Source organism: Schistocerca serialis, chromosome 1 (genome assembly GCF_023864345.2).
Source record: "Schistocerca serialis cubense isolate TAMUIC-IGC-003099 chromosome 1, iqSchSeri2.2, whole genome shotgun sequence".
In the NCBI taxonomy this organism is placed as follows: Eukaryota; Metazoa; Arthropoda; class Insecta; order Orthoptera; family Acrididae; genus Schistocerca; species Schistocerca serialis.
Genome location: NC_064638.1, coordinates 547,338,987 through 547,349,917, shown reverse-complemented (window position 1 = coordinate 547,349,917; position 10,931 = coordinate 547,338,987).

The window sequence follows — 10,931 nt, the reverse complement described above, 5'->3', positions numbered from 1 at the left end:
ACGCCTAATTGGCCACGGGTAAAGCAGCGAAGACCTATGTCTCAATATAAACGTAAAAATGTCTGTACAGCGCCGAATATTTTAATGGAGTACATCGAAAATATACAGAAAGTTACTAACGTGAAACAAGAATTTGTTCTCATACGAAGCGCAACAGAAGTAAATCTTACCTCCAAGGAACTGGTGAAACAAATAATATTGTAACTGGCAAGCTGAAATAAAAAGTACCAGACTTTTCTGCAACCGGTCAAGAACGTATGAAACTATGAAACGTTATTTATAGAGGAGTTGCACTGCGCTTAAGCTTTTGGTCATGGGAGTTTCAAGAATATGCGCTACTACCACCATCTTCAAGAAATTCATGGACTTCAAAAACAGCATCGCAATTTGACACGCCTCTTTATATCATAGTCGCGCTGCAGACAAGTCGTAAATTAAATCCTGCAACGAACTATAGTGTATTTGCTCACTCCAATTTCATTAATACAAAGACGTTTTTGAACGATGGTTTCTACCCATAAGATAACATTCAACAAGATATGAACAAAACGTTTACTGTCAGTTACTCAAGACGTATGCAAGATTTCGTAAGTCGTGTTACTATGGTACTAAAGATGATGTTTGTATCTTAAACAGTAGAGAGTTTAAGATGCAGCATCCGTGCTTGTATTTATTTGCTCCAAGTAGAACGAATCTTTGAAAAACAGTTACACATTGGCGTATTCTTTAATTTTACATGACCGTTTGTTCAGTTATAACCCGCTAAATGGGTTGGAACAAACGGTGGTGAAACGAAAACGTTCTACATTTCAAGAGGAGCTTTTCAGGTGTCACGTTGGCTTTAGACGTGGAAGAATTTCACAGCGAAGATGCGAGGTGGTACCAAGTGGTACTTGGAGAGGAAGGATGTTTTATCGTGACGTACAAACAGAATACAACATTTAAAAAACCGTTTAGTGGAATCAAATTTACAAAAACACGTCTCTCAGCTCGCTGACTCACAGACAATTTCCATAGACCAGATTGGGAGGCTAAAGGTGCTAGGGGCAAATACTTATTAACAACGCTCAAAAATTATGCTCATACAATACCATCTACGTAAAATGAGGTGAAAAAGCTTGTTGTACGTGGACTGTGTTTCAACGAGTTGATGTATGCAACATAGAAGAAGGATGTCCGCTACTATGCAGTTTGAAATCTTTAAGTGACAAATTTACGAATACAAAGAACAAATATTGTACTGTTACTGTTCGATTGGAAAAATAATTTTTTCGATTAAAACTGTTTTTACTCAACGCAGTCATGCACCCTGTTCCACCGTCTAAACGAGCAATGGAAGTAACGTGACTCACTTTTCGCTCTGAATACAGCTAACGAGTTGTAAACGTTCTGAGATGAAACCGACAGCGCCTTAGTACGAAAGTACCGAAGAAATAGAATTGGAAAGTTCGCGTTCGCACTAACCCCTGCAGCCGCGTCCAACGCCCATCGCAAGCTGCGCTTAACTGGCGTGTCTACCGGCGGTTGAGGCTCTCAGCAACGGCTTTCTCTGTACTTAGCAGCACTCATTAGCTCTCTGACGCACGTAAGCGCCTCGATTTCTACTTAAGTGTTACGTTTCATTCGCTCAATAAAAAAGTCAACCCTGAGGTGAATATACAAGCAACTCTAAAATCACATTTGATTTTCCTGAATTATAAATATGCGTACTCAGATATCTGTATACTTCATTTTTCTCTTAGAACAGCTTTGTGGAAGCCTTCCTCCTCCTCCCAGCACAACTGAATTTTTTTTTAGCTCCAGTACTAAGTATATATGAAGGGCTTATTTCAATAGTGGTACAAGTCCACTTTTGTCCATTCTGAGATACAGAGTCCTAAAGTTAAATGAGCGCTGAAAAATCTGCAATTGAGATACCAGAAATATTCAAGCATATGGCTTCTTGCTAGAGATGAACCTTTCTTTCTGTTTGTTTCGACCATTAATTTCAGAAGCATTATAGACAGAAAAGTGGAGGTAATGGTCTTGAACCACTATTGAAATAAGACCTTCATATAAATCTTTCTGTTTGTTTCGACCATTAATTTCAGAAGCATTATAGACAGAAAAGTGGAGGTAATGGTCTTGTACCACTATTGAAATAAGTCCTTCATATAAATCCGGTCTGGGACAGTGATCGTACCTCTTTCTGTCACGAAGCGACTCAGTGAATACTGGAGCCAGGACTTTATCAAGTCTCAACGTCGTCGTATAGGTAAATATTATTTATTTATTCACACCCTTGCGTTCTAAAGGCACCTGTCTGCTAAGTATAAACTATATTACAGACACGACACATCTAAACTCGACTGGGCATATTCTCTTGTCCTCTTGTCGGAGATGCGCTTGAGCCGGCCTCAGTGACCGAGCGGTTCTAGGGGCTTCAGTCCAGAACCAACGACCGCTACGGTCGCAGGTTCGAATCCTGCCTCGGGCATAGACGTGTAATGTCCTTAGTTAGGTTTAAGTAGTTCCTAGTCCTAGGGCACTGATGACCTCAGATGTTAAGTCCCATAGTGCTCAGAGCCAGCCAGATGTGCTTGAAATGACTACCGACGATAGTTTCTGCAAGTGTATTCATCAACCACAGCAGCAGCCCACTGCTAATGACGTTCACCGATCTTCATTCCTTAAATAGTACACTTACTCTGTACGTATGCTAGAATAGTATTTAACCCCATATTCTGATACATGTAATTCCTTAACTTTTTTGTTACAGAAAATTTAGTCATCTGCCAATCGACTATGGACTCCAGAAAAATCTCAAAAGTTTGAGTTGCCAGGCACTTCGTTTACGAGTAAACACTATCCTTGCACTATCATATTCTTTTTTTTTCTTTTTGTAATATTTATTACTTATGACTTAGTTTTTGTTACAGAAATTATGAAGTCGTTGAAATCCTGTCTCTAACTCCTGATTCAGCAGGAATGGAAAAATACATATAACTGCATCAGAGGGAGGGTGTCATCGCTTTAGAATAGCAGCAGCAACGAAAAGCGGAGGAGGTACTGGCTAGCTGTTCGATGCAGATGATGATTCGCAGTAGATGGAATCATGTACCTTCAATAGGGTGTGGATGTAGAGCTTACGTCTCCTCCTCCAATAATACATCACCCGTCTCAAGGTGTTATAACAATTATCTGTCTTGTTTTGTACATTATGTGGTGCTTACATAACTGTGTTTGTTCTCAACAATGTTCGGGTGCTCCTAGTTCCCGCAGCTGGGCTGCTCGTAATGGCCCGACATCCCAAATTCTCCACCACCTGGTTCTTCGAGGTGCTTAACGCCATTCCAGACAACTGCAGTGATGTTTCAGCCGAGGAAATCTAGTGCAGCCACAATTTGAGAGTAACTACCGCTCTACTTGTTATAATATGACGTTGGTTTTTTGACGCTAGGTGGGGTCGCGTCAGAGATATGAAGGTGAACATTTTTTTTAAAGGGGTGCTATAGTTTGGTACCTATTTTCTGATAGCTGCTATCGAGACGAATCCAATTATGTGTAACAGTAAGGTATTTGAAGGTCAACGAAGGCCAAAAAGGTGGCATGAACGTCGATTTACAGAAGATGTTGGAAGTGATGACCATTGGTATCAATGCAGTGCTGCAATCTTCTTATCATGGATTGAGTGGTATTCCTTATCACTTCGGCACTTATCGAAGCACATGCTCTGACTATTCTCTCTCGTATATCGTGCAGATAGTGAATATTAGCCGAATACGGCGTATCTATCTAACGTGCCACTGACATGTAAACACCATTCGACGGTTTCGCAGTACAACAGTAATAGGAACGGTAAGACTAGTATCGTCGAATCAAGCGAATGTGAATGATGTATTCCTTCGAAGAATAAATCGATATTCTTATTATTTACGGAGAATGGCAACGAAATTCAGTGGGAGCTAGAGACTTATACGCTGAAAGACATCCTCAACGTACTCACCCTACACGTCGTACATTTAAATATTTGTACGATAAATTGAGAACAAATAGATCTTTACCACATCGGAAACATATCCGGAAAAGGAAAGTTACAAACTAGGAAACGGACATCGGTACTCTAGCCACTGTGGCTCGAGGTCATTGTGTCAGTTCGCGTCCAATCGCAAGGGAATCTGGCATGAGCCAGTAGTGTTGTTCGTGTTCTGGATCGCCATGAATGTCATCCTTATCGTATCAGTCTCCACCAATAATTAATTGTTACGGATTGTATGTGTCGCATTGAATTCTGCCGGTGGACTCAACTTCAGATTCAGAGGGATGACACATTTATTAATTTGATTTCATTTACTGATGAGGCTACATTTACAAACCTTGCATTACATGCATTACTGTGCAACTGAAAATCCATGTTGGCTGCGGCAATTGCACACCAAAAACCGTGGTCGGAGATTGTATGGTGTCGGATTCTGGAGGACAGAATCAAAGGCCCCTATTTCATCGAAGGAAATCTTAATAGTAGGAAGTACATCACATTCCTCCAAGAAACATTAGGTCTGTTATTGGAAGAAATACCTTTAGGAACAAGGAACAGAATGTGGTATCAACACGATGAGTGTCCGGCACATTTTTCGCTGATGGCCAGAAATGAATTGCATAGACAATTCCCAAATCGTTGGATTAGACGCGAAGGAGATGTGTGTCGTGTCCGGCTCGTTCGCTACACTTGACTCCTCTGGATTTTTGCTTGTGGGGATTCATAAAAGACATTGTCTATAAAGACGTTCGAACTACACATGAAGATAGGCGACTGTGAATTGTCAAAGCATGTGTTTCGATAAGTGCCGATGTGATAAGGAATACCACTCAATCTATGTTAAGAAGATTGCAGCACTGCATTGATACCAATGGTCGTCAGTTCGAACACTATCTGTAAATCGACGTTCATGCCACCTTTCTGACCTTCGTTGACCTTCAAAGACCTTACTGTTACACATCACTGGAATAGTCTCAATAGCCGATATCAGAAAATAAGTTTCAAACTACAGCGTCCCATTTAAAAATACAAAGTTGACCTTCGTGTCTCTGAAGCGACCCCACCTAGCAACAAAAAAACAAACGTCATATTATGGTCCCCGTTGTCCCATGCAACTCTTGTCCCACAATTTTTTCAGCTCCTATCATACTTTCGCAGTTATTCTTGGTGGCAATAGTTAGTGACTCACCCTATATATCTAGCAGCTGTAACCAATATTTTTTTTTATACGAAACTTATGTATACGGTTATGTTTACGTTTGTTGCAGCGTATGCGTAGACAACACCCCCTCTGCATCAATTATGGTTTTCACCAGCAACATATCTAGCACCGTCCCCACAATCCAGTTCTTCAAGATGGGTAGCACCCGCACCCCAACTCAGGAGTTTGAGCTCCTCGACCTCCTTTAAGCAGTTCCTATGGTGAAGGGTATAACAACAGTAGCTCTTCTAATAATGAATCCTTTGTCATAGAACTACAGTATTAGAGACAGAATAACGCAAGCCCAAATTGAAATACAGTTGGTTATCGCGTCCCTATCTCGTATTCTAAAACGCGTGTAAACCTGTTCGGTAACTAGAGTTCCTAAGATTTTAAAGAACTTAGATAGGCTTCATTAAATGCAAAGCAATCCTGTGCTGTGCATTTGAAATTTCAAAACGGCTCAGCGCTAATGAAATAGCTGTCATACATCTATGGAGTAGAATCAGTGTGATACTACAGAGCACTTGGTAAGGGAAAATTTGTAACCGTTCACAAATCAGATCAAAACAGTTCAAAGGGAGAGAATCCAGTAAACTGCAAAGTAAAGTGTTGTATTTCACGTCTTCACGTATGTCTATGACCTGTGAAACGGAGGACCTTCGCTTATCGAACTCCTAAACGATATATCACCGGATCATGCTGTTACAAACATTGAAAATAAATATCCTAGTACGCGAGAATAATTTCGAGAAACATGCATACCATTCTGAGAAATATCGCATATGATGTTTCCACACAATATAAATCTGAATAGAATAACACATTTTCCCTTTATTGTTCTTTCAAATGATTCAAATGGTTCTGAGCATTATGGGACTTAACATCTGAAGTCATCAGTCCCCTAGAACTTAGAAGTACTTAAACCTAACTAACCTAAGGACACCACATACATCCATGCCTGAGGCAGTATTCGAACCGGCGACCGTAGCGGTTGCGCGGTTCCAGACTGAAGCGCCTAGAACCGCTCGGCCACAACGGCCCGCCATTGTTCTTTCAATTCCCCATCTGGGACAGGCTAGCAGCAGCATAGGCGCTGCTCTTCAGCCGAGAGACGTTATAGTTGTACAGAAGGACATTTAAACACAATAAAAAGAGGAAACATGTGTGAATATAGAAACAATGGGGAACATAATGGCAGAAAGTATACAAAAATGGGTGACTGTAAAATTGAGATAAAAACAAAAAGCATGTGAGAATTAAGGCACAAGTCCAAGTATGGCAGGAGCATAACAAGTTGCAGTACAATTAAAACATCCATGCGATGAGTGGCACAGCACAGAAAAACCACAGACAACAAAAATATATACAAGTCGAGCATATAATTAAAAACCACTCCACTCGATGACACTGTAGAAGTGCACTGAAACGAACGCTGACGCAGTGCACCCGATGATGAATAGAAAACTGGGAGGATCAGCCAGGGGTGGGGATACCAGGGAGAGGGTAATGGGTGGGAGAAGGGGTGAGACTAAAAGAGGGTAGAGAAGGGGGATCTGGGATGTGGTGGGGGCGCATCAAATGGGGGCAGAGAGGGAAGGAGAAGAGAGGGAAGGAGAAGAGAGGAAAACAGTTGAGGAGGTAGTGCAGTGACTCGAAGGGGGGGGGGGGATGGAAAACCGCTTAGGGGGAAGGAGGGGATGGAGAGGGGGTGGGATACGGTGATAGAGGTGTGGGAATGGATGGGGGGTGGAGAGAAAGCAGGACATCAGGAGGTGGCGGTGGGGGGGAATCAAGCCTGCAGACAGTGTAAAGGATGCTGATATTTTCGAGGAAAAGGAGGAGGTGGAGGAAGGTCAAGAGTTTTTACAGCATTCATGAGGGGGATGTAAGATATGGAAAGCAAAGTGGAGCATATGACATTCAAGGATTTTGATGGCCATATAAAAGTGGGGGATGGGGGCGGAGGTCTAGGCAACACTGGCACAACAGAGGATAGGATAGATTAGGGATTTGAAGGTGTGGAGGATGGTGAAAAGATGCAATCCCTATGTCCGGCTGGACGGAGTTTCACCAGCTGGAGGCGGGTATAAGCTTTCTGCTGAGAGGTCGAGATAAGGTGACGGTCGAGGGTGAGACCAAGGTATCTCATGGTGAAGAGCTGGATGGGACGATCAAAGATAGTGATGTAGAAATCATGAAGACGGAAGCAGCAGGTGGTGCCGCTTGTGATGATTGCCTGAGTCTTGGAGGCGTTGATACGAAGAAACCTCTGGTTACACACCCAAGTGGTGAACTGGTCAGGGTGGGTTTGGAGGGTTCGTTTGGACTGTTGAAGGGTAGGATATAGAGCCAGGAAAACGGTGTCATCAGCAGGAGGTGTGCAGGTGGGGGTGGCTTCGGCATATCAGCAGTGTACAGGAGATAGAGGACAGGGGAGAGAATGGAGCCTTGGGGGACACTGGCAGTGGAATATAAGACACAGGAGTTGTTATTGTGGAGGGTGACATAGGAAGGACGGTGTGAGGACTGGATTCGATTGATTGGGGGGCAGAGACCAAACCATGAGGTTATCAGTCTCAGTGGACTAGGGAAGGATGGGGAATGAAGTCAGCCATGCCCTGTCAAAGGAACCAACCTGGCATTTGCCTGAAGCGATTTAGGAAAATCACGAAAAATCTCAGTCAAGACGGCCTGATGCAGGATTGAACTGTCATCCTTCCGAATGCAAGTCCAGTGTGCTAACCACTGCGCCACCTCACTCGGTTCCGGTGTGAGAGGAAGGAAGCAACCAGACAGACAAATTTGATAGGCTGGGCATAGGTTTGGAGGTCGAGGGAACAAAAATGGTAGAGCAACGGGAGTTAAGTTGAAGGGAGAGAAGGTGGACGAGGTTAAGGAGTTGGTCTTCAGCGGAGAACGAGTGTCAGAAGCCACACTGCGTAAGGGGGTGGCGGTGGTGTTGATTAAAGTGGTGATGGATACGATGGGAGAGGATGGATTCGAAGACCTTACTGAAGATGGAGGTGAGGCACATGGGACGATAGGAATAGGCGGCGGAAAGGGGTGTGTTGGGTTTGAGGAACAGGAGGATACGGGAAGTCTTCCACAGGTAGGGGTAAAAGCCAGTGGACAGGATGACGTTGTATAAAGCGGCAAGGGCAGTCAGGAAGGAGAAGGGGCATTCTTTGAGGTGGCGGTGTTACGTTTTGACCGGAGGATAAGTTTAATGCCTTGTACTGTGATGGGAGTGTTGATGTTGAAGGGGCGGTAGCTGCCCCAAGTACTGAGACTGGGAGCGAGTGAAGCGAACGAGGTATCGGCGCATTCGAGACACAGGGGAATCAAGGGTGTATCATCAGGGATGGAGAAGACCTCAAAAGGTAGGAAGTGAAGGGGTTGGCCTTACTGAGGTTGTCGGGCCATCACCCTTCACAGACCATAGGTATCCTTAATACCTTAGTGCATAGGGTGCACTGTGTATCCGATAAAGATAATTTACAAGAAAAGCTCACATACCACAAAAGCATTTTTAAAACGAATGGATTTTCTCCACAACAAATTCGTAGAACATTCAATGTAGAACGTACAATGCAGGTATCTGATGGGGAAGAAGATAGTAACGCTTTCAGATCAAGTGCGTTTTTTCCCTGTCTGGGTGCTGCTTCCTCGAAGATAGGCCGTATTCTTGAGAAACAAAAGATGATCTCCAGACCTCTCACGAAGATTGCTGATTTACTCGCCTCTGTGAACGACGATTTATTGCCTCATAAGACGGGTGTGTATCAGATTGCTTCGGAAATTGTGACAAGTCATATATATGTCAAACAACACGCACCGTTCATGAGAGATGCGCGGAACATCGAAGACACACACGCTTATCAGAGTCAGACAAGTCAGCTGTGGCCAAACATTGTATTGATACAGAGTATTCCACTAACAGAAGAGATTTGAAGCATTTGAAATGTAATGCTACAGAGGTATGTTGAAATTATCTGAACTTATAAGGCAAGAAATGAGGAGGTTCTCTGTAGAATCGGCGAGGAAAGGAGTACATCGAAAACACTGACAAGAAGGAGGGACAGTTCAACAGGGTAGCAGGGAATAACTTCCATGGTACTAGATGTAGCTGTATAGAGGAAAACTGTAAATGAAGACAGAGAACCGGATATATCCAGCACATGATTGAAAATGCGGGCTGCAGGTGGTACTCAGATTAACAGGTTGGCATAGGTGTGGAATTCGTAGGCAGGTCACATCAAACCAGCAAGAAAAGCAATCAATAAAAATAAAAAGAGGTAGAAATAGCCACAGAGGATTTTTTTTTTTTTTTATTCAAGAATTTCCTCCACAGGGAGCGTGTACGATTTGCCATATAGTTTGGGTGTCTGCTCAAAGCTGTAATGCGTTGTGACGATAATCCTCTCTCACACAGCACTGTTACAGAAAATCATGTGTTATTTGCAGCATTTTGCAATCGTATGTCAAGTCATGTGTTCCCATGATTCATCTCTTAATCGTTTAGGGTCGTATACTGGTAGAGACTTAGCGAGATGGTTGTTCTGTGAGCTTGAAGATCTTGCGAAGATAGTCGACATGCTTTATGAAACGACTGTGCTTATAACCAAATCGCCCGAATTTCGCACATTGAACGAGAATGTACTTCAATGTTACATCTGCGATAAATCCTTAGATATATTAGTTGAAACTTTTTGTATCGATCATGGTGCTGCGGTGCAGCACATAATTCGTCCAATACCAGTTTTTCTCCACAATTTGATTGGGCATGATGCTCACTTCCTCACTGAACCTTTGACTGAATTCGGGTGCCCAATAAGCAGATTAGCGTTATAGCTGAGAATACTGAAAAGTACATCTCATTTTCATACAGGATGGTAAAGAATTTTATGTTGTTTCCTCGGCTCCACTGCAGAATCTTGCTGAAACTGTGCACCAAGAAGGTTTTTCATTTCACTCGACCAGCAAACCCCCAAGGTGCTCCATTTCAGCTTCTAACGAAGTAATGAGTTTTCCCTCATGAACATTTGGATTCAGAGAAAAGGCTCCGCCAAACTGTGCTACCTAACAAAGCCGTATTCTACAGTAATCTTAGGGGTGCAGTAAAACGAATGCGGACTTTAAACATACACTCCTTGTTTGGAAGGAGTTTGATATTTCTAATTTAGAGAAGTATATAGCTCTTTACACGGACAGAAATGTAAGTTTACTTGCAGACGTCTCTGAACATTCCAAGAATGTACACATGGAAACGTTTGAGTTGGATCCTGCAATCTATTTTACCCCACTAGGGCTTGCATGGGCTGCAGTTTTAGAAGAAGACTTACATCACATCAGATTTATTAACAAATGTTGAATGCTATTATTTTTCAAACGCGAAATTCGTGGTGGATTGTGTCAGTGCATGCACAGGTATGCAGTGACAAATAATTCTCAAATGAGTAGTAAACCATTCCTCGATTTATATTGAACCTCGTATCTATGTGTTAAAAATTTATACAGGTATGCCATGCAACAGCTTCTACCTGCTGGATGATTTCGGTGGTTATACGATAAAGAAATCGAGGGATTAGAGCAAAATATCTTCATCTGTGGCAGCTGCAAGCTGATAGAAACCTTTGAAGGATAAACAATATATTTTATACGGTATAGAAATCTTCAGCAGTGCTTACAGCTAGGGATGAAACAGGGTAA